Genomic DNA, 24,487 nt, shown 5'->3' with positions numbered 1-24,487 from the left:
TACTAGGTGCCAACTACTCTATTTGTGTTTCCTTCAGTCTGATCGCCTCCGAAAGTTCTAGCCAAACCGAAATCAGAAATTTTTGGGTTCATGTCCTTGTCAAGTAAAACGTTACTTGATTTCAGATCTCTATGTATAATCCTCAATCTAGAATCTTGATGAAGATACAGAAGCCCCCTGGCGATCCCGCAGATAATGTTGAACCGCTGAGACCAGTCTAACAGTTTACTTTTTGTCTGATCTGGTAAGATGTAATCATATATACGTCATTCATGCTACTTGAAAGCTCAAAACAAAAGACTTATTCTATCATGAGCCACGACTCATTCTTATTAGTAACAGCAAGCCAGCTAAAATTTTGTAAGGTTATGAGAGATCCGAACCAAAAAGGAAAGAGTCCAGGCTTTTGTTGGGCATGTATTCATACACCAGGAGTCTTTCCTCTCTTTGAATGCTACATCCAAGAAGCTTTACAAGATTTCGGTGCTGTAGCTTGTTAATCGGTATAACTTCATTTTTGAACTCTTTTGATCCTTGTCCGGAGCTCGTTGATAGCCTCTTCACAGCAATTTCTTGTCCATCTTCAAGTGTACCCTACAAAATCACACCAATAAAATGCATGCCTTTTCTTTTCTGAACAAAATCCAAGCTCATTACTGTTCTTGTACATTAAAAGGCATTCCTTGTAGACAGGTCCAAAACCACCCTGCCCTAATTTGTTTTTTTTTGAGAAGTTGTTGGTTGCATTGACTATTTTAGCGAACTCAAAATGTGGTAGCTCCAAGTCTTCATTCTCTCCATCAGTTATCTGATCATTATGCTGGTCCATTTCTGCTCTCTCGGAAAAAGGAGGACAGCAGGTGTCATATTAGTTGTGACAGAGGAGACATGAATGCCTATTAAAATACCATCTTAATTTAATAATTAAAATTATTAATTAAAGTTTTAAAATATAATTTATATTATTTTTTAACATATTCTTTCAAGTAAACTTCATTAAACTTGAAAACTTGAATATGCTTACATTGTCTTATGTTTAATTTTTTTATTAAATAAATAAATAAGAATAGTGAAATTCGAATTCATGACCGCTTGATTATCATAATTATGATATTATGTCAAAGAACTATCTCAACTCAATAGCTTAAATTATTAGATAAAATTCTAAGATATGATTTATATTATTCTCTAACATTATTGAAATTGATTTATGAGATTTGGCTGTGGAAACATGTTAACAAATCAATATGCTCATGGTTATATTCTAAAGCTGTTGACTATAGCCAATTTGACTAGTAAGTTGTTTCGAAACTGAAATTGCAATATAGAACTGTTTTATTGACTTGCTAGCATCAAGAATGTTGAATTAAGTAAAGGAACAGCCATTTTCTTTTTTCTTCTTTTCTCATCAAAGAAAACTTTATATATTGAAACAAGCACTCAGTCATGGCAAGTATCAAAGCTTTCACTAAAGATGATCATATACTTGCTAAAGCTACAGTCATAATGAATGGACAATAGTTAATGGCTTAAAGCTATACTTTTCCATGAACTACAGACTTTTTTAGAGCTTTATGATAAACAGGATGGCCATTCTCTTAGAGAAATGTACCTTTACCTCTACCTCTGCACTTTTCCTTTAGTTTGCAAATGCAATAGCAGAACACCCATCAGACCAATCCATTAAGTCCCATTTCTCTGGTGATTTAGGCTTGAATTTTTTTAAACACCGACAAATTGGCAAGTCATTAATGATACAATTTCCGGTTGGCACCACAAAGGGCATAATTATCGCACGAGTCTCTTGGCACAGAAGCATAGAGGACCCAAGTTTGGGTTGCTTCCTTCCATGTGTAGGCTTCACGATAATTGGTAGTCTGATGTACAACTATCCTGGAGAATGCTGATATATTTTTGAGGTTTTAGGATAAATATACTTCATCCTCACTCGAGACAAAATTTAACTTAAAAACTTGGTTTTGGACAAGTTCTGGAGCACCTGTGAATGCAATGCCTGTCCAAGGGCCACTCCTGAAGTACTGTTGTGATCCTCTCCAGATAACTGTCTCAGGGTTATTTTGTAGTTTAATCCCCCAAGTTAAGTCTCCCGGAGAAGGATCATCTGAGCTCCTCCAGGATGATAGGCACCTTTCTAGTCCGGTCCATAAATCCCAGCCAAGCTTCTTCCTGGAATCAGTGTATCAGATGGATGATCAAAACTATGCCACAGGTATCTTCCAGAGTCACTTTTCTCATCTCTTAAGACAATATTACCAGAATCCAGGAGCTTCAGAACTATTGGACTCTGTTAGAATTTCTGAGGATTTGCCAGAATCTGAAGACTGGAATAAATGCTGCTGTGACTTGGTCTTTCGTATTACTGTTTTAAAACCGATTTTGCAGCTAGAATTTTTTTAAAAAAAATTTCTGTTAAGTATTTGTAGTGCCAACAAACTCTGATTGTTGTTGCTATTTTTCAGTTGAGTTGTAAACCTTTTAATAGGTATTCTTTATTTATGAAAGCTTTATTTTTTCTTTGCTTCAACTCTTCCTTGTTAAGAATCATTTCTGTTTCCCTGCAATTAGCTATTTGTTTAATAAACAAAATTTCAACAGTGGTATCATACGGGTTATGAGGCAAGTATTTTGAGTGCTAAGCATGGTAAGGTTGAGTGCTAAACACAGAGAGGGTGAGCGTAAATACTAGTGATTTATTTTTCTATCGATTCTATATCTACTTCAAGTAATACTGCATCTGTAATTCCAATGTTCAATGGTGAACATTATCATATTTTGGCTATTAAGATAGGTTTTATCTAAGATCTCAAGGCTTGTGAAATGTTGTAGTGTCTGATTCTAATCCATCACCATTGACAACAAACCCCACAATTGCTCAGATGAAAGCACATGAAGAAGAAAAACTCAAGAAGGACAAAGCCATCACTTGCCTATATTTTGGACTTGCAGATTATATTTTCACCAAAATGATGAACTTGGAAACACCAAAACAAGTATGGAACAAGCTCCAAGTTGAATTTGAAGGTAGCAACAGAGTCAAAAGAGTTAGGCTTGTTGCATTAAAAATGTTGCAACCTCGCGGCGGAGCGCGGTAACCCTTGATTGATTTTGGTTTTTGTTTTTGTGAATAAGAGAGTCGTCACCTAGTATTATGGTCACTAGGTATCCTAACTAGTCTTTTAGAGATTCTAAGGCAAGGGATTGGTGGTGTAAATATAAGGTATTAACACCCTTAGTATGCTCTACCAAAGGTAAGCTACTTGGTGTTTGGTTTGCCTTATAATTGCTATGGTGTTGGTGTTCTCTTAATTAGTTTTCCTAGGATAGGTTTGCTATGATGAATGGATTTGAGTTCAAAGTCTAAAAACAAGAACCCTTGACCAATATAGATCATACCTTTAGATATGTCTACAAAGTGCCAAGAAAAACCAATGCAGATCTCTTAAAATCTATGTTTGATTCAAACTAAATTTATTAAGATAGAAATCCAAGGAGATTCCATATATTTTAAAAGCTCAGTTTTCCCTCTAGCATTTCAAGAGTTTGCGAAGTGTAAATTGCAAGGAGGAGGGACAAAAATTTAAAAATCTAAGGAAATTCAAGACGCTTTAAAAGCCTATTTTTGCCTTAGTGTTTCGTACTTTCACAACTCATAAACCGTGGAGTAAAAAATTGAAATGTCCTCAATTATAATCAAGGCTTCTTTCAAGGATGTGTAATGACTTATGATTCCTAAAAAATTATTTTGGATATTACCACTTAGGGTTTCTTTATCCAAATATTAACAGTGAATAATAACAAGTTATTCCCAATAATATTTTGGATATTCATCCCTTTGGTATTTATTTATCCAAACATTAACGGTGAATAATAGATGAATTCCCCCCAAAATAAGATTTTTTTATTTTTTTGAATATTGGTTAATACCCTTTAGCGTTTTACAAACATGTTGTAAAATCCAGAAATGTAAGAAAATAATTTTTGTTGTGTTTAAGAAATCCTTGCGAAAACACATTTTCAAAACTTCCAATATTTTTATGTATATAAAAAAACGTTCAAAACATGTTAGGATATTGGTCGTATGCATGAAAATATTTTTTTATATACATAGGTATATTTGCTGCATTCGCGTTGAAAACAGGGTATTCTAAATGCGCGATTGACATTTTTTTTTACAAAAACAAATTCAGACCTCCAAATAAATATGCTAGAAAATCATAAATCTCTTTCTCTTTCTTCCTTTGTTTTTTGTTTAGAAAAAAAATGGAAGGAGTACATACGACCGGGTTAGTTGCCTCAGCAAGGGACCCGGCTGGACACAAAAATTCAACTATTGTTCAAGTGACGTATAATTCACTTGAATAGTAACCACAAAAGGGATGCATAGTAACTATGTAATTAAAATGCAAAGTGAAGAGAATGCGTGGAAACTTACCGGGCACTAAAATAGACGAAGGAGATGGCACTGCAGTTGCTGCACCCGGCCGGTGGTTACTAGTTCTGGCAAAAAAAAAAAAAAACAATGGCCGGCTGGTTTTGGCCTTTTTTTTTTCTCTTGTCGTAGTAACAAACATAAACTCCTTTTGTTCTCTGCGTTTTATCTATACTCCCTCTGTTCTCTTTTCATTTTTCTGTTGCTCCCTCTTTTCCTTCTCCTATTACCTGCCTCTCTGTGGAGATGATGAGGGAGATGGCGATGAAAGCGTGTTATGCTGGTTTAGTTCACGCCCTTACCTTTGTAATTTTTCTGCTTTCGACAATGTTGTTGTCAGCTCTCTCTCTCTCTCTTTTCTCTTCCTTTCTTTCTCCTCTTGTCTGTCCTCCTTTTTTTTTGTCCCTCTTCTCCCAACAGAGGAGGCTTATATAACCTAAAACGTAGCTCTATTTAGGAAACAAATATTACATTAACTCTAGGGTGATCTCAGGTGAGAAAAGATAGGAAACCAGAATATTCTGATGATTTCCAGTGATTTCTTTCCAGTAATGAGAGGATGGTGCAGCTGCTTTTTATCCTTCCATAGCTGGGACCATGAGGCACTAGTTATTTCCTTTAAACTGAGGCAAAAAAAAAAAAAACATGGTCTACAACTCTCCAATCAAGTGAGAGAAACATGGAAATCAATAGGAAATTACAGAGAAAGGACAGAAATCAGATGGGTAGGGGTGCATGCTGCGAACTTGGGCTAAACCTTTCTTGCGGCATGATTCTCTACTTTCACATTAGATATTTAAATGAAAATATCTTGAGCTTATGATATAAAAATCAAGTGATTCAAAATCCCAAATTCATCTACGAGTCAAGGATTACACCTTTGATGAAGGATTCGAAGTGAGATAAAATCGTTTTAGATAACATAATCTGGCAGCAATCTGGTTGGTCAAAAAAGGTCTCCTAATCTAATACAGAAACTGAAAATGTCGAGCATCCTAATATGACTGAGAGTATGACATAAGAACAACAATCAACAAAATTATGACGGAAGTAGAGTTTTTAGTGCAAAACTTGGGTCAAAATCCTTCTCGCAGCAGAATTCTCTACTTTCATGCTAGATATTCAAAAGGAAATATCATGAGCTTTTGATATCAAAATCAAGTGATTTAAAAGCCCAAGTTCATCTACACTTGTAGAGCTACAACTTTCATGAAGGATAAAAAATGAGATAAATTCGTTTTGAAGAGCAGAATCTAGTCGTAACCTGGTTGGTCAAAAAGATTTTCTGATCTGATTTCAAAACTACCAATGTCGAGCATCGCAAATTTGAGTGAAGGTCTAACATAAGGACAATGAACAACATAATTATGATGAAAGCAGAGTATTTAGTGCAATACTCGGGTCAAAATCTTTCTCAGGGCAAAATTCTCTACTTTTGCATTAGATATTCTTATGGGAATATCTTGAGCTTCTGATATCGAAATTAGGTGATTTAAAAACCTAAATTCATCTACGCATACAGGTCTACAACTTCCATGAAGGGTTCAAAGTGAGATAAATTCGTTTTGAAGAACAAAATTTGGCCGCAATCTGGTTGGTCAAAAAGGGTTTCTTGATCTGACAATGCCGAGCTTCCAAATTTGACTGAGAATCTGCCATAAGAACAGTAAGCCCTAGGACCCAATAAAGGTGTAGGTCAATTCTTAAATATATCATGAGTGATAGAATATAGCTATGATGCTCAGATATCGTACAAAACCAAGTTGGAACAAAAAAATTGCGACAACAGCATAATCGGTTTTTTTAGTGCAAATACTGTGAGATTTTTCCAAACATAAAAACCAGATAAAAAATGGATGAGTTTAACATTATGAAGACTCCTAATCAATCTAAGAAACGTGATGATTTTGGCAGCAAAGGGGAAGGATAAAGAGGGCAGAAAACAACTTAAACAGGGTTCGACAAACATTTCTTCCTTCTTTGTTTTGTCAATCTTGTAGCAAACATGAGCTAAACTCCTGCACTTGGCTCAAAAGAGGTATACACCATCTCTAACACGTGGGGTCCAAAAATGAGTAACAACAAAAAAGAGAATCTAAGTTGATGAAGATGAAAGACAATGAATCTGTCAAAGATTATTTTGGCAGATTAATGGTAGAAAAACTTATGATGTTTGTACCACAAAAGTTTGAAGCCAAGATCTCTACAATAAAAGAATCTTGTGATTTACGAAATCTCACTATTCTAGAGTTAATTAGAAAACTTCATGTACAAGAGTAAAGGGAACAAATGAGAGATGATGAGGTTTGTCGCACGTGTGCGGCGTCCTGGCAAAAATGTTCCACTTCAATCTAAATGTATGTATCTATCTAGCAAATATGGGGAGACAAGAAAATCTTGTCTTTTATCGCGGCGAAAATGTTCCACTTAGTATTTTGGTCACTAGGAACCCTAACTGGTCTCAGAGATCGGGTACGGGGACTGATTGCATAAAGGGAAGGTATTAGCACCCCAAATATGCCTTAACTAAGGTAAGCTCCATTGTTTGATTGTCTGATAAAAAGCTAAGGTGTTATTGTATTTCTAGGTTTCTGTCCATCTATGGTTCAAGAAAAATCCTCCTCAATAAAGAGGTCCTTATCTTATTAGGTAAAAACCTAATCGTTCTAACGTCGATATGAAAACTATATTTTTAATATTAGGAATATGTTTTACATATAAATTCATAATCCCAGATAGTAAAAGAAGACAAAAATATGTTCTTAGAATTTTTGAAATATTGGCATAGTTCTCATGGCTCTAACAAACTGGTTATTAAAGCCAAAGTGCATGCTAAAATCTTTTTTTGAATTTTTTTTGTGTGTTTTAGGTATGAAAACAAAATGATTTTTTTGTTGTACAAAAATACGATGTGATGATTTTTCTTATCTTTGAGAGACTTGGTCGTATGCATGAAAAACAATTTTTTTTGTTTTTAAAAAATTATTGTTTGCAATGTTTTAACGAAAACCAAATATTTTAATATTGGATTTGTATCTTTACGGTATAAAAATACAAACCAGTGTTAAGCAATTTTGATAAAAAAAAATATGCCGGAAAATCAACAAACTTTTTAAGGATTTTTTAGAATTTTTTAATATAATATAAAAATATTATAATATATAATATTATAATTATGTGGAGATGAAGCTGAAGATGAAAAAAAATGAAGGGGAAAAGAGTTACCTGGCGCGGAGGAGGTGGTGCCTTGCTGGTCTGACTACTTTGTTGGTAGTGCTGTGGTGGAGGCCGGTGGCGGTGTCGTGGCTGACGGACGGCAACTCCAAGCAGCGATGCTCCTGTTTCAAGCGGCGGAGAGAGAGGTTCCTTCTCTTCACATAGGACGTTTTCTCTTCTTTCCTTTTTCCAGTGGTTTATCTCTTTTCTCCCGGTTTGTTTTTTCTTAAATTCCCTCCCCTGTTTAAAACTTCCCCTTAGTCTTTCCTTCCTCTCTCTATTTCGTTCCTCTCTTTTTGGTCCCTTTCCTCTTTTTTTTTCTTTTTTTTTTTGTGCTAGTGTTGAGAGCCATATTTATAGGGCAAAAAGGAGTGGGAGCGTCCCTATCGCTTTGCATGGGCAGCAGCGCCTTCCTGCCCTGCCACAGTGCCGGGCTAGGCGGCTTATAGGCGTGGTTTGCAAGGCACGTCCTCACTGGTTTCGCATTATGAGGGGCATGGGGCTTTGGGTTTTGGCAGAGCACGCGGGGAGAGAGAGGCAAGAAAATTAAAGAAGAAAAAAACAAAAATTTTAAGAATCAATTCAATTGCGTCCCTGCCAACATCAATCACCGCACCTATAGTTGGCAGCCCTTTTTACTTTAGTCCTTGGTTTTGAATTTGTGCATTTTGACCCTCAATTGATGAATAAACTTCAAATCTCTTCAATTTGGTCCCTGATTTGATCAATTTATGTCCCTATATTTACATGCCTTTTCCAGTTTGGTCCTTGGTTTTGGATTTAGGCCATGAAGTCCCTAATTGGCCACCAAACTTCAATATTCATGCAATTAAGCCCCTGATTTGACCAAATCAACTCCTTAAAATTATATTTTGACCCCTGAACTTTAATTTCTTCCAATTAAAGCCAAAATTGACTTAAAAATTAATTTTTCTTACCATCAAACCCTCTATAAATTCAATTAAACCTTCAATAAAATCCAATTGAGTCCATAAACATCTAATTCTGGACTTTGCTCCTCAAATTGAATTTTGTTTTCCAACAGGGCTCTCATCATTCAAGTATATATTGTCAAAATTTCAATCTTTGTATTCTTGAACCTTGTTAAATAAATTTTTTGACCATTTTCTAAGCACTCTAGCCTCCTATTATTTTTCTAATTTCTTCCAGCTATATATTTATTTATTTTTGATTATTTATTATTATTATTTTTTAATTTTATTTATTTATTATTATTATTATTATTATTATTTTGTTATTTTATTTTTTATTTATGTGAGGACCCAAAAATGGATTACAACATATGCCCCCTCTTTATAATACTTACGGAGCAGGGGTTTTGCGCTGTAAGTTTTATAAAGATAAACAAAACTAAACTTCTGAAACTACTATTGTCGAAGCTTGATTGATCTGAAACTTGGTCTTTACAACAATCCTTTTCAACCCGAAACTAAGATCAAAACTTAGTCATTTTGATATCCCAATCTAGCGATCCTCTAACTTCTAACTTCAATTAGATTAACCTGGAATTCTATTCGAGATCCCTTTTGGCGACCTCTTTTAACCAAAAAATCTATATTTGTAGCTTGGCCAACCTGAAATCCTATCTGGCAATTTCCTTTAGCCAAAGCTGATATTGTTGTTGCGGTTGAGTTAACCTAAGATCCCTTCTGGTGATCTCCTTTAACCGAAACCAAAAAAACTATGTTTGTAGCTCGGTCAACCTGGAATATCATCTGGCAATTCCCTTTTACCAAAATTGAAATCGGTGTTCCGATTGGGTTAACCTGAGATCCCTTCTGGCGACCTCTTTTAACCTAAAACACAAAAAAAATCTATTTTTCATGAAATATCTTTTATTGCCCCCTAGTGTGGGGGTGTGATCCTAGTCCGAGCTTTTATGAAGAAGAAATTCATCCTGGCTTAAAAGGGGACCACCGACGATAAACTCTTTAGAGAGTAATGGGATAATGAATTTTTCTCATTTCAAAATGCACATTGTTATGATCAATAAACTCTGTTTTTACTTCGAAAGAAATTTACAGGTGATTATAGAGTGGCCACTTAACTATTTATCCATGAATTCATTATGCTATCCAGAGGTAGGGTTGTACTTCAGGGTTAGCTTTTCTTAAATTTCATCTTTGATTGTTTTATGCTACCTTCCTTGTAACCACTCAACCTTGTTTAAAAAGTACATAATCTCATCATTTATTTAAAGAAAAGGTGGGCTCAAAGACAAACAGTTGACATCATAAGCCTTGATTGTCAATTAGAGAAAATAAAAGCAAACAAAATCAATGACAAAAGCATGTTTAGGCAAACAAAGTTGGTTTACATTTTGAAAACTACTGGAGCTTCTTGGGTCACCCCGTTATGAAACTTCTCACCTTGAGCCAACTTGCGCCCAAAGGTTTTCTTGTCATCTCCTTCGATCTCATCTTCTTCCATGGTGTTTACATTCATCATTGACAATTCTTGACTAAGGTTTTCCAATCCTTTATCTACTATTAGTTGCGGCATGACTAGGAAATGGATTTGAATTGATGTTGGGTGTGTCTTCAAATGAAACCCATCCTATCTTGATGAGCTCCAACAACCTTTTCTTGAAAGCGTAGCACGTTTCAAGACTATGCCTTGGATTACCAACATGGTACTCGCATGTCAACTCGGGCTTGTACCAGATGGGGAATGGTGGTTGTAGTGGTAATGTGGGGATATAAGCTATGTGTCCAATGCTCAATAGTTTGGCATGAATGTCCTTCAAAGGCATGGGTAATTGCAGCAGTTGTTTTGAAATGTATCTTGTATTTGGTATTTTGTTGTTTGACTGGTTATTTGTTCGATTAAGGGAAAAAGGTTTGCTAAAGTTCATGTGGGCAACATGAGAGGTAGGTATTTGTGGGTTATGTGAATCCACTCTCTTGCCCTTGTACCCACCTTCAGACCTATTATTCAGGGTTCCCTCCGCTGTTAAGTCCATAGTGATTGGAGCATGAGTTGGTTGGATAGGGGTGATTGGAACAAAATGTTGTTCATTGGCTGAGTTTGCCCCCTAGTTTTGAGATGCTTAAGGGATGTGAGATGTTGGCGCTCCTTCAGGTGGTTGTGCGGATGTTCCTTCCCCATTCTTAGCTTTTAGAAGTTGCTTGAGTAGGTCGGTCAACCGAGTAACTTCATTTTTTACGAATTCTAACTCAGTCTAATAATGTGACTCTAAGTGAGCTCTTTCTTTATTCTCCATCCTTGATCTGGTCCGGGTGTGGTGGACTTTGGATGTGGGACCTATGTTTCACAATTTGGAATACATATGATAAATTAAAAACAAATGCGTAATGAAAATATAATGCACATGCGATGTGTTTTTTAGAGCTGATTCATGACTTTTGTATTCTTTTAGGCAACATTTCTGAGTCAAACTGATTGCTGTAAAGGAGGGTTTGCCAAGTTCTTATCATAGTATCTTACTAAAACACATTTAGAAAGAAAGATAGGTACTTAGTCATGATTTCAACTCAAAAACATGTATTGAAGAGTTTAACATTATTAATCTTGATGCAAATGAAAGTAAGATACACATCCTGAGGACAAGCTCTATTTAGTAAGTGAGAATGGGTAGGTTTTCTATATGGTCTTGATAGGGTCTCATATCTTCCCAGTGATGTTCTTCGTAAAGATAGTATGAGGGTGTTGCAAGGAACAATTAAGGCACGTATGCCCCCCATTACCAAGCAGACATCGAATATGAGTTGGGTGTTTCATGCATCTAAACCCTAATCAATAGTCCTAGGGAAAATCACTAATCCCCCACCTAATGTAAGGCTTGTGTGTGCTTCTTAAAATCAAAGTAAGTGATGTATGAGACGATTTTATACAATGCATGAACAGTATGTGTAAAAAACATAAAGCATATACGCAAATAACAAAAGGAAAGACATATTAACAGCAAACACACGAAAACACCAACAAATCAGAAAAAAAAAAAAAAAACAAAGCTTAGTCTACAATGTCCCTAGTGGAGTTGCCATTCTGTCGCACGTGCACGGCTTCGCTACAAAAATGTTCCACTTTAATTTAAATGTATGTATCTATCTGAAAAATATGGGGAGACAAGAAAATCTTGTCTTTTATTGGTGAAAAATGAAATGGGAGTCGCCACCTAGTATTTTGGTCACTAAGAACCGTAACTAGTCTTAGAGTTCGGGTACGAGGACTGATTGCGTAAAGTGAAGGTATTAGAACCCCAAATATGCCTTACATAAGGTAAGCTACATTGTTTGATTGTTTGATAAAAAGCTAAGGTGTTATTGTATTTCTAGTTGTTCGTCTATCTATGGTTCAAGAAAAGTCCTCCTCAATAAGGAGGTTCTTATCTTATCGGGTAAAAACCTAACCATTCTAACATCTATATGAAAACTATAATTTTAATATCAGGAATATGTTTTACATATAAATTCGTAATTCTAGTAGTAAAAGAAGACAAAATAATTTTTTTAGAATTTTTGAAATATTGACCTAGTTCTCATGGCTCTAACAAACTAGTTATTAAAGCCAAAGAGCATGCTAAAATCTTTTTTTTTTTAATTTGTTTTTTGTGTTTTAGGTATGAAAACAAAATGATTTTTTTGTTGTATGAAAATAGATGCGATGATTTTTCATCTTTGAGAGACTTGGCCCTATGCATAAAAAACAAAATATATTTTTTTGTTTTGACAAAATATTTTTTTGCAATGTTTTGATGAAAACTAGGTATTGTAATATTGGATTTGTATCTTTATGGTATAAAAATACAAACCAGTGTTAAGCAATTTTGATTAAAAAAAAATATGCTGGAAAATCAACAAACTTTTTAAGGATTTTTTTGAATTTTTTATTTTTTATATAATATAAAAATATTATAATATATAATATTATAATTTTTTGGGCTGGGCTTGCCCAACTAATCGTGCCGGCCTCAGCCCAAAAGGATGTTTTTTAGTCTAGACCAGACCCGGCCAAGACATCAGGACTAGGCCAAACTAGCATGACCTAGAAAAGAAAAAAAAATAGGGGTGGGGAATTATTTCCCCACTCCCATCCTCCTACATGCAGAACGAATCATTATGCATGCAGGAGGAGATGAAGCCGAAGACGAAAAAAAATGAAGGGGAAGAAGAGTTACCTGGCGTGAAGAGAGAGGTTTCTTCTCTTCCCCTCTCCTCTAGTGTTTCGTTTTCTTTTCTTTCTCTACTTTCATTTTCCAGTGGTTTATCTCTTCTCTCTTGGTTTGTTTTTTTCTTAAATTCCCTCCACTGTTTAAAACTTCCCCTTAATCTTTCCTTCCTCTCTCTTTTTCATTCCTCTCTTCTCCCCTGTTTTTTTTTTATTGGTGTTGACAGCCATATTTATAGGGCAAAGGAGAGTGGGGGTGTCCCTATCGCCTCCCTATTGTTGTGCATGGGGAGTGGCGCCTTCCTGCCCTGCCATGGCGCCGTGCTAGGCGGCCAAAAGGCGTGGTTTGCAGAGCGCGTCCTCACTGGTTTCATTTTATGAGGGGCATGGGGCTTTGGGTTTTGGTAGAGCACGCTGGGAGAGAGAGGCAGGAAAATTAAAGAAGAAAAAAACAAAAATTTTCTTTCTTCCCTTGTTGCACATCCAGGGGAAGGAGGAATAATGTTGTTCAAAACACCACCGTTCTGTTCTATTTTTGTTTTGTTTTTTTACATGAAACAACTTTGTTTTGAAAAAAAGGCACCATTTCATTTAAACATGGCATCAACACGTAAACTTCCAAGTCAGTCCTCAATTTATCCTTTGTTCATTTAGTTCCTCAAATGTAATTTTGATTTTAAGAATCATTCAATTGCATCCCTGCCAACTTCAATCGCCGCCCCCATAGTTGGCCGTCTTTTTCACTTTAGTCCTTGGTTTTGAATTTGTGCATTTTGACCCTCAATTGATTAATAAACTTCAAATTTCTTCAATTTGGTCCCTGATTTGATCAATTTCAGTCCCTATATTTACGCGCCTTTTCCAGTTTGGTTCTTAGTTTTGGATTTATGCCATGAAGTCCTTAATTGGCCACCAAATTTCAATATTCATGTAATTAAGACCTTGATTTGACCAAATCAACTCTTTAAAATTATATTTTGACCCCTGAACTTTCATTTCTTCTAATTAAAGCCCGAATTGACATAAAAATCAATTTTTCTTACCATCAAACCCTCTATAAATTCAATTAAATCTTCAATAAAATCCAATTGAGTCCATAAACATCTAATTTTGGACTTTTCTCCTCAAATTGAATTTTCTTTTCCAACAGGGCTTTCCTCATTCAAGTATATATTGTCAAAATTTCAATCTTTGTATTCTTAAACCTCCTAAATCAATTTTTCTGATCATTTTTTGAGCGCTCTAATCTCTTATTATTTTTCTAATTTCTTCCGGCTATATATTTATTTTTTTTTACTTTTTTTGTTATTTTATTTTTTTTTTGTGTGGGGACTCAAAAATGGGTTACAACAATGTTGTTGAAGGTGCTTTCCAAGCAAACAACAAAGGAAGGAGTGTTGGTAACCTACCCGGAGAGAAATTTGTCAAGTTTTCTAAGCGAACGACAAGTGTATCTTTAAGAAGATAAATTTTCTCACCTTGCTCTTATTGCAGAAGAACTAACCATATTGAGAAAGATTGTTGGTTTATAGACAGTGGCTGCACTAGTCACATGTCTAAGTTTCTGTCAATTTTTTCTTCTATTGACAGATCAGTTCAACCAAAAATCAAGTTGGGAAATGGAGATATTGTGCAGGCTAATGAAAAAGGTACTGTTTCAGTCAGCATAAATAAAGGTATTAAAACCATCACAAAAGTTCCTTACATTCCAGAACTAGATCAAAATCTCCTTAGTGTTGCACAGATGCTAAGAAATGGTTATGAAGTCTCTTTTAAAGAGAGATTTTGCATTAACACTCATACACATGATTCAGAGATAGTAAAAATCAAAATGGATGGTAATAGCTTCTATTTGAAGCTCAATGTTGTTGAAGGGCATATGTTCAGTGCCAAGATTGATGCAAGTATTGTTTGGCACAAATGATTTGGTCATTACAATTTAAAATCATTAAAGTTGTTGTATGATCCTGGTATGTTAAAAGATATGCTTGAAATTCATGTTAGTGCCCAAACCTATGGAAGCTGTGAACTTGGGAAGCAACACCAAAAATCATTTCCTCAAAGTATATCCAAAAGAGCCACTCACAAGCTAGAGTTAGTCCATTCAGACATCTATGGACCAATGAGCATCACTTTGTTTAGCAATAATGTGTATTTCATATTATTCATTGATGACTTCAGTAGAATGACTTGGGTTTATTTTTTGAAAACCAAGTCACAAGCACTTTTAATGTTCAGAAACTTCAAGAGTATGGCTGAAAACTTAAAGTGGTCAGAAAATTAAGGTGTTGAGAACTGATAATGGAGGAGAGTGTACTTCAAAGGAGTTCAATGCCTTTTGTCTAGAAGTTGGGATTTTACATAAGTTGATAGTTCCATACTCTCCACATCAGAATAGAGTTTCTAAAAGGAAGAATAGGACTGTGATGGATATGTCAAGATGTATTTTGTTTGAAAAGAAGTTACCAAGGTTTCTATGGGCTGAAGTAGTAAATACTTCAGTATATTTGCTTAATAGACTACCAACTAAGTCTGTTCAAAGCAAAACATCATTAGAAGCATGGTCTAGTGTCCGGCCTACTACCAAACATCTCAAAGTGCTTGGATCATTGTGCTACTTTCATGTGTCATCTGCCAAAAGAGGGAAACTTGATGAAGGAATTGAGAAAGGAATTCTTATGGGATATGCGGTAGAATCTCAATGTTATAGAATATACAATCTGAATGCAACTAAAGTTCAGATTAGTAGAGATGTACATTTTGATGAGAATTCCTATTGGAATTGGGAGTTAAAGGAAGTTGATCAGACAACCACAACAGCTCTTGAATCAATAGTAAGAATAACTGGTGTTGAAGATCATTTAGGCATTGAAGCAACTTCAGATACATGAATACTTAAGGTGAGGCCATTGTCTGATGTGTATGAAAGATGTAATCTTGTACATGTTGAGCCTACAAAATACACCAAAGCTGCAAGAGTTCCAACTTGGATTGATGCAATGAAATCATAAATTGATTCCATTAAAAGAAATGAAACTTAGAGATTGACAGAACTTCCTGAAGATAAAAAGGAAATTGGTGTGAAGTGGGTCATTAGAACCAAATTCAATGTAAATGGTTCAATTTTCAAACACAAGGCTAGATTGGTTGTTAAAGGCTTTGCTCAAGTTGCTGGAGTGGATTATGGTGATACTTTTGCACCAGTAGCTAGGCATGACACTATAAGAATTCTACTTGCACTTGCAAGTCAAAAGGAATGGAAAGTTTATCATTTAGATGTCAAGTTTACTTTTCTAAATCTATGTTAAGCAGCCAGAAGGCTTTGAAGTTGTTGGTCATGAACACAAAGTATACGCTCTTTATGGCTTGAAGCAAGCACCAAGGGCTAAGTATAGCATAATTGATACTCATTTGATTCAACTGGATTCAAAAGAAGTGAAAATAAAGCTACTTTGCATCTGAAACAAGATGAAGATGGTCTGCAGCTAGTGATGTCACTTTATGTTGACGCCATGCTAGTGACTAGAAGCAATGTAAAATTGCTGGCAAAGTTCAAAAAAGAAATGTAAGATGTTTTTGAATTGTCTGATCTTAGCATTATGAACTACTTTTTTGGAATGGAAATACATCAATGTAGTTCGAGTATTTTTTTTTCACAAAGGAAATATGCTAGTGATATACTCAAGAAATTCAGGCTTGAATCATGCAAGGAAGTAGCAACTCCATTGGCACAAAATGAGAAGATTTCAAAGAATGATGGTGAGAAACTTGAAGATCCCTTTGCATTTAGAAGCTTATTAGGTAGCCTACTATACTTGACAGAAACTAGACCTGACATGGTGTTTCTAGCTGGTTCGCTGTCAAGGTTCGTGAGCTCACCTAACAATATTCACATGGGAGTTGCTAAGAGGGTGTTGAAGTACATTAGAGGAACATTCGACCTTGGCATTTGGTACTCAAAGATAAGAGGAGTAAAATTAATTGGATATGCAGACAGTGACTGGGTGGGAGTGTTGATGACATGAAAAGCACTTCTAGGTATATTTTCACCATTGGTTCAAGTGCAATCTGTTGGAATGCAAAAAAGCAAGAGGTGGTGGCATAATCAACTACAGAAGCAGAATATATCTCCATGGCAGCTGCTGCAAATCAAGTAATCTGGTTAAACAAATTGCTTGCTAATTTGGGCCAAGAACAAAGCTCACCAATTAAGCTTTATTATGACAACAAGTCTGCCATTGCCATTTGACACGACCAAAAGCTTGATGTCTTTTCCCAAGTGCAGGAGTGTCGAAGTAATAAATAACCCGGCAAGACCGGGGTCGAACCATAGAGAGGTTAATTGTATAAATTATAAATAACAAGACAACAACAACAACAACAACAATAATAACAATAATAATTATTATAATACTCAGTACATGGCGTTGTTATACCTAAGAATGATCTAAAAGATTGGGTCACAGGTTTCCAGCCTATATATGATTAGTACTTAAAAGTGTATGTTTATCAAGGTTTTATATCATCATTTTGCACTTGAAGTATCAATAACTCCTTAACTAAAGCATGTCTTATAATAACAAGTTTGATATTATATGATACCTTAATTTATGGTAAATGCTCATTTTAAATGCAGGCCTATCACATAAATAAAAGGATTGATTGATGAGTTTAAGTATTGAAAGTGAAAGGACAAAGAGATGGCCAAACTTAGAAAAGAGATGCCGATGCAGTCCAAACCGGAACATTGCTCGGTAATTGGATCATATCTGGAGCTCTAGATCTCGGATTTAGGTCCATTTTATATGGATGGAAAGGTAAGACAAAGGCCTACAGCTTTCATGAGGAGCCCAAGATTTAAAAAGGCCGTTTTAAAGTCCAAACTGAAGGAACAACGAAGAAGTCCGAAGCTGTCCTGCAGCCCAGACACTATTTAGTGTTCAGCCCATATCTTGAGTTCTAGAAGTCCAAATGACCTCATCTTTTTTTTGTTGTAAAGCTGAGACAATTTCCTAGAACATTCCTGAGGATTCTGGGCAAATTATGATGTTAGCAATGACGTCTTGTTCAGACAAGAAGATAAGGATTGTCACCAAGTCAAGATGTGGCCAACCACTCATCAATTAATTAACAAATCAATAGTTCCAAATTTTGGCCTATAAAAGGAGGCACCTACCATGTATTGAGGCATCTTGGTTTGCAGATCAAGATCATTCTCTTACTTTCTCTCTTTGTATTGCTTATGTTTTGCTTTCATTAATATCAAGTTTATGCACTTCATTTCCTTTCCTTTACTTAGTTAACTTCTTTCTCATTTATGTTCTTATCTTGTTCATCTATGTTTCTTTCTTTTATTATGTTTAGCTAAGTTAATTATGTCAAGGTGAAAAAGGTACACTAATGGTGTAAGAATAAGTATAATATAAACTTAACATGGACCTTAACGTTGGATACTAACATGTTTTATATTTGTTATCTTGTTCACTTTTAATACTTTGCTTGTTAAATGGTTAATCTAGATTTATGTTATATAACACTTGGTAAAACAAATACTTGGTACTTTCATAGCCCATACTATATAGTATAACCGACACCTGAGGTATGAAAGGAACTTGATTTGTTGTTAACATAAGTTATAATCATGAATGCTTGCCAACATTTACAAGTATTAACTTTATTCGAATAAGATAACTAATGTAATCATGTTAACAATTTATAATCTGATTGGAACCTCCTTTATGTGTGGTTTCCAATTGAGTAATAAGAGTTTATACTATACTTGTTTGAAGTACCATTAGTGGATCCTCTAACCTTGACATTTATTTTTATCGTTGTTTAATCCTTACATTAATCTTTCAACTCAAAGTTCTCATTAATTTCTTCCTTATCTTCTTTATTATTGTTGTTGTTATTGTTATTATTATTATTATTATTATCTGTTCATAAACTCAGTATATAGGCGGGAAACTTGTGACCCGATCTTTTAGATCATTCTCAGGTATAACAACGCCACGTACTGAGTATTATTATTATTATTACTATTACTAGTACTAGTATTGTTATTATTATTGTTATTGTTGTTATTGTTGTGTTGTTATTTATAATTTATACAATTAACCTCTTTGTGGTTCGACCCCGGTCTTGCCGGGTTATATATTACTTCGACACTCCTGCACTTGGGAAAAGACATCAAGCTTTTGGTCGTGTCAAGTTTTTGGCGCCGTTGCCGGGGAGGTAAATTCTTGTATAAATTATAATATTTAATTTATTTTCTCTTTTCACTTTTCATTTTATCTAACTTTTGTTTTCTTTGTTTTGTTTTGTTTCTTTTTCTTCTATTTTCTTTTCTTTCTTTTATTCTCTTTTTACACGTGCATGCGAGTTTGGTCACGTACATTAAGTGGTCGACTTTGTAGGGTATCCTCATCATTTTCAAAAAATATGGCTGAAGAAGATAATCAATCGCTTCATAATGAGAATAACGAGAATAACCGTATGAGAACACTTAGAGACCATATGAATCCCACAAGAACAAGTGCACCCTCATGCATAGTTTTTCCTCCTGATGCATCTCACTTTAATTTTAAGCCAGGCATTATTCAACTTTTACCTTCTTTTCATGGTTTAGACCTAGAAAATCCATACTTGCATTTAAGGGAATTTGAGGAGGTCTGTAATACCTATAATGACTCAAATTGTAGCATGAACACCATTCGATTAAAGCTTTTTCCTTTTTCATTAAAAGATAAAGCTAAAACATGGCTACAAAATTTAAGACCAGGATCCATTCGTGCTTGGGATGAAATGCAACAACAATTTTTAAAGAAGTTTTTTCCATCTCACAGAACAAACTCTTTCAAAAGACAAATCATCACTTTCACTCAAAAGCCAGGAGAAACATTTTACCAATGTTGGGATAGGTATCGAGACTTGCTTAATACTTGCCCACATCATGGTTTTGAAACATGGAGATTGGTTTCACATTTTTATGAAGGTTTAACACCTAGAGATAGGCAAATGGTTGAATTGATGTGCAATGGAACTTTCGAAGATAAAGACCCTAATGAAGCAATGGAGTACCTAGACTTGCTAGCCGAAAATGCTCAAAATTAGGACACCACAGGTACTTATGAGGCACCAAGTAAAACACAACCTCATACATCTAATGGAGGTATGCACAACCTTAGGGAAGATCATGACCTCCAAGCCAAGTTTGCATCTTTAGCTAGAAAAGTCGAAGCACTTGAATTGAAAAAAAGTGGTCAATTAAAATCTGTTCAAGACATTGTGTGTCAAATCTGTGAAACCAATGAACATTCAACAAATGATTGTCCAACTTTGCCTTCTTTTAAGGAATGCCTCCATGAACAAGCCCATGCTTTAAACAGTTTCCAAAGACCTAACCATAACCCATACTCCCAAACGTATAACCCTGGTTGGAGAAATCACCCAAATTTCAGTTGGAAGAGTGATAGCAACAATGCACAAACTTCACAGCCACCGTTTCAAGCACACCATAATTTTCAAAATTCTCATGGATATGTACCTCCTTATGCTCCACCTCCTAGAAGAAATTTTAAGGAAACATTGCATGCATTCATTGAAAAGCAGGAGACAATCAACACTCAACTTGCTCAAAGCATGACAGATTTTAAAGATGCTCTTGCAAAATTGACATCTGCTCTCAGTTTCCAAGAGAAAGGTAAGTTTCCATCTCAACCACAACAAAATCCAAAGGGGCAATACAATGCAAGTAGTTCCGGAAGTCAACACATGGATCAAGTCAAATCAGTCATCACTCTTCGTAGTGGTAAGGTTATTGAAAAACCCATTCTTGAACCTTGTGAGAAAGATGATGAGTCTATCTCTGAGGGTAAGGAAGGGGTTGAACCTGAACATTGCAAAGAGAAGGCTAATTCCCCGCCAGCACTTCCATTTCCTCATGCCATGACCAAACAAAGAAAAGTCAATCACAACTCTGAAATCTTTGAAATTTTCAAATAGGTAAGGATCAATATACCTTTGTTGGATGCTATTAAACAGGTTCCTTCCTATGCTAAATTTTTGAAAGATTTGTGCACTGTGAAGAGAAAACTGAATGTGAAAAAGAAAGCCTTTTTAGTCGAACAAGTAAGTGCCATTCTTCAAAACAATAATGCTTTGAAATATAAAGACCCTGGTTGTCCTACAATTTCTTGCTTTATTGGAGAACATAAAATTGAAAGAGCCTTACTTGATCTTGGAGCTAGTGTGAATTTACTTCCATATTCAGTTTTTCAAAGTCTCAATCTAGGTGAGTTAAAACCAACTTCTGTAACTCTTTTACTCGCTGATAGATCTGTAAAAGTGCCTAGAGGAATAATTGAGGATGTGTTAGTACAAGTTGATAAATTCATTTATCCTGTGGATTTTATTGTCTTGGACACGCAACCTATTGAAGCATGTAATTCATTTCCTGTAATTTTAGGACGTCCCTTTCTTGCCACTTCTAATGCATTGATTAATTGTAGGAATGGACTGATGAAGCTATCATTTGGAAACATGACATTGGAGATGAATATTTTCAACATTTGCAAGCAACCTGGAGATGATAATGATTTACAAGAAGTAGATCTTATTGAAGAATTAGTTCATGATCAACTTGAATCTACTTTGAGTAAAATTGAGTTGGATGAATCTGAAGATTTGCAAATGATTTATTCTCAGGAAGAAATCACGGATGAAAAAGGCACAAAAAATATTGATGCTGATCTTGTGTCAAAAGTGACAACAGATTTGACATTTGACATCCCACCAATCGATGATTACTTTCCTGAAGAATCCTTACTTTCTCATAGTTCAATGCCTTGGTTTGCTAAAAGTATCTATTCTCTTGCAACAGGAGATTTGCCAACTCACTGGAGTACCGAAGACAAAGGAAAGTTTTTGAACGAAGTGAAGAACTTTTACTTAGATGACCCTTACTTATTCAAAAATTGTCCTGATCAAATATTTCAAAAATGCATTTCCGACAATGAGGTAAGTAATGTCATTAAACTTTGTCATTCTAAAGCATGTGGGAGTCAATTCTCATCAAGAGAGACGACTGCAAAAATCTTACAAAATGGATTTTATTGGCCCACCATGTTCAAGGACACACATGCATTCTGCAAAACACGTGAAAATTGTCAAAAAGTTGATACCGGTCAAAAAGTTTTGCTTTATAATTCTCGAGTCCATTTATTTCCTGAAAAACTAAAATCAAGATGGAGCGGTCCATTTATTTTAAAACATGTGTATCCTTATGGGACCCTTGATATTGAGAATCCAAAGAATGATAACGTTTTGAAGGTAAATGGACATCGTTTGAAAGCTTACTTTGATGAGTTTCCTAGTGAAAATGAATCCATTGGTTGAAATGATCTTGTAGATAAAGGTTGATTATTTTGTTTTTCTCACATTTTTTTTTGTGTTCCTTTTTGGTGTATCTTTTGTTTTGCTAGTTTCTCTCTCACCCCAGTCAAATGGCGGATAATGGTACTCCGTGACATAAGTCGGTTCTTTTAGTTTCCCAAATAACTGATATCTGTATATATTTGTACAATTCTGTGCTCTTTTTCCCTTCTTTGAATCTCGTCTCCAATTCTCTTTTGAAAATGGACACCACTCTTGAAAAGTTGAAAAGGTATTTTCCCGCTCTGCCTCAGAATGCGATTACAAAAATTTATCGTGCTAGGTGTGAAAGATTACGGTTGTTAATGAACCATGGAATTCCTGAAGATATTTGCTGGCTAATTGAAGCAAAGGTCCGATTATCAGGTGAGTCCTCCAATTCTTTCATTTCACACATGCCTGGAACAGGTAAAAGCACTTTTGCAAAGAAACGTCGTGCAAAACGACTGAAAGTCTGTCACAGATGTGCCAGATGGACTTGTAATGCGACATGTCGTTCTTTAGGAATGGTATCTATAAACCGTGAAGATAAAATACAATTCATTAAGGATGGCCTGAGTAAGGGGTCTTTAGATAATCTTTTATTGACCCTTGAGACGCATCCTAGTGGAGATGTGCATCGTGTAATTCATGATTTATGGCCACAATTCCATAAAGAACATGATCGACTTAGTCTTGGGAATCTGACGAAAAAAGACCCTGTTTGCCAGTTTTTAAGAAAACTGGATGGGAAGCCTATCCCCGACCCATAGAGGGCGTTTAAGCCATTCTTGGACGTAAAACCAAGGGAAGATGTGAGCCACAATCACAACTACCTGTACATATATGCTTTGTCAAAATAAATAAATAAAGAGAGAGAGTGTGAGACTACAACTGGCCTACATATAAGTGGTATGATTGCATTTTCACTTTTTCATCTATAAATTCTTCTCTTCCTTCCCTTCATGTCTACTCATCCCATACATTCATCAAATATAGAAGTGTGTAGAAATGGCAGGTTCCTCAAGTCATCACATAAGAAATATTTGTGTTTTCGGTGGATCCAGCCCTGGGAAAGAAAAAGAGTTTTTAGAATCAACAAATCATCTTGGTCAGGTACTAGCTGAGAGAAAGATTCATTTAGTGTATGGGGGAGGCAGCCTTGGGTTAATGGGAGGTGTTTCAATGGCTGCATTTTTAGGAGGCAGTCAAGTTTTGGGGGTTGTCCCCAAAGCTTTAGCAAATAGGGACATCATTGGAAAAACAATTGGAGAGGAACTACAGGTCCCAACAATGTCTGACCGACTGAATACCATGTTTAACCATGTTGATGCCTTCATTGCCTTACCAGGTGGTTTGGGCACATTGGAAGAGATCTTTCATATTTAATCTTGGGCCCAACTGCACATTCACCATAAACCTATAGGTTTGTTAAATATTAATGGTTTTTATGATAAGTTGCTATCTTTCCTTGATCAAGCTGTGGAACAAGAATTTCTAACATCTTCGGCACGACAAATCATAATCTCTGCTGCTACTGCTGAACAATTGATTGACCAACTACAATCTTTCATCCCTGTCATTGATCCTTGCATGAGTCGCCTAGATTGGTTAGCTAAGGAAAGCTGTAAAAAGCTTAGATTAGATTTGAGCCTTCATCTGTGAAACCTTGTGTCTTTTGTGTTATTAATAGCATATTTTTTTTTTTTTGTTACTTCTATTTGTTTTAAGTGTGTTTCAGGTTTGTCATTGTTCGCTGTTTCAGGTGATGTCTTCTATACTCTATCTTTCTACCTTAGGACATTGAGGACAATGTCTCGTTTTGATTTAGGGGGAGGGTAGTAGTTTTAAAAAAAAAAAAAAACTAACCAACTAACTGTTATTGTTTTTAAAAACCATTTGGCAAAACTGTTATTACTAGGATGACAGAGTAAAGAGGAATTATTCTTGAGACGCATTGTAGTAAAAAATTTTCTAATGGGTATTTGCAATATTCATAACAAGGCCTATTAGAATACTTCTTGAAATATTCAGGTTTACAAAACTCTCGCATTGTTATCACTTGATTTCTGCTCATATACTCATTTAACAAGTATTATTAAACCTTCATTTTTCACACACACACTTTAACATATGATTGTGGGTTGCACATTGGATTATTACATTATTTATGTTCTTTTGTTAAAGGTAAACAACTAAGGGAAAGGGATAGTATATAATTTGCAAAAAATAAAAAAATAAAAAAAATGATAATATTGA

The 24,487-nt window shown here is 35.3% G+C and overlaps 1 long non-coding RNA gene across 1 annotated transcript in view; it reads right to left on the bottom strand.

The window, feature by feature from the left end:
* Positions 1-24,487, bottom strand: part of LOC118045256 (uncharacterized) — a 25,779-nt gene continuing 1,292 nt past the window's right edge. The window contains exons 2-3 of the long non-coding RNA XR_012167890.1: positions 384-831; positions 1-241 (exon numbers count right to left, since the gene is read on the bottom strand). This is a non-coding gene — a long non-coding RNA (uncharacterized lncRNA). The remainder of the gene's footprint in view (positions 242-383; positions 832-24,487) is intronic.

The sequence above is a fragment of the Populus alba genome, chromosome 1, assembly GCF_005239225.2.
Source record: "Populus alba chromosome 1, ASM523922v2, whole genome shotgun sequence".
Lineage (NCBI taxonomy): Eukaryota > Viridiplantae > Streptophyta > Magnoliopsida > Malpighiales > Salicaceae > Populus > Populus alba.
This window is presented reverse-complemented; position numbering and strand designations above follow the sequence as displayed.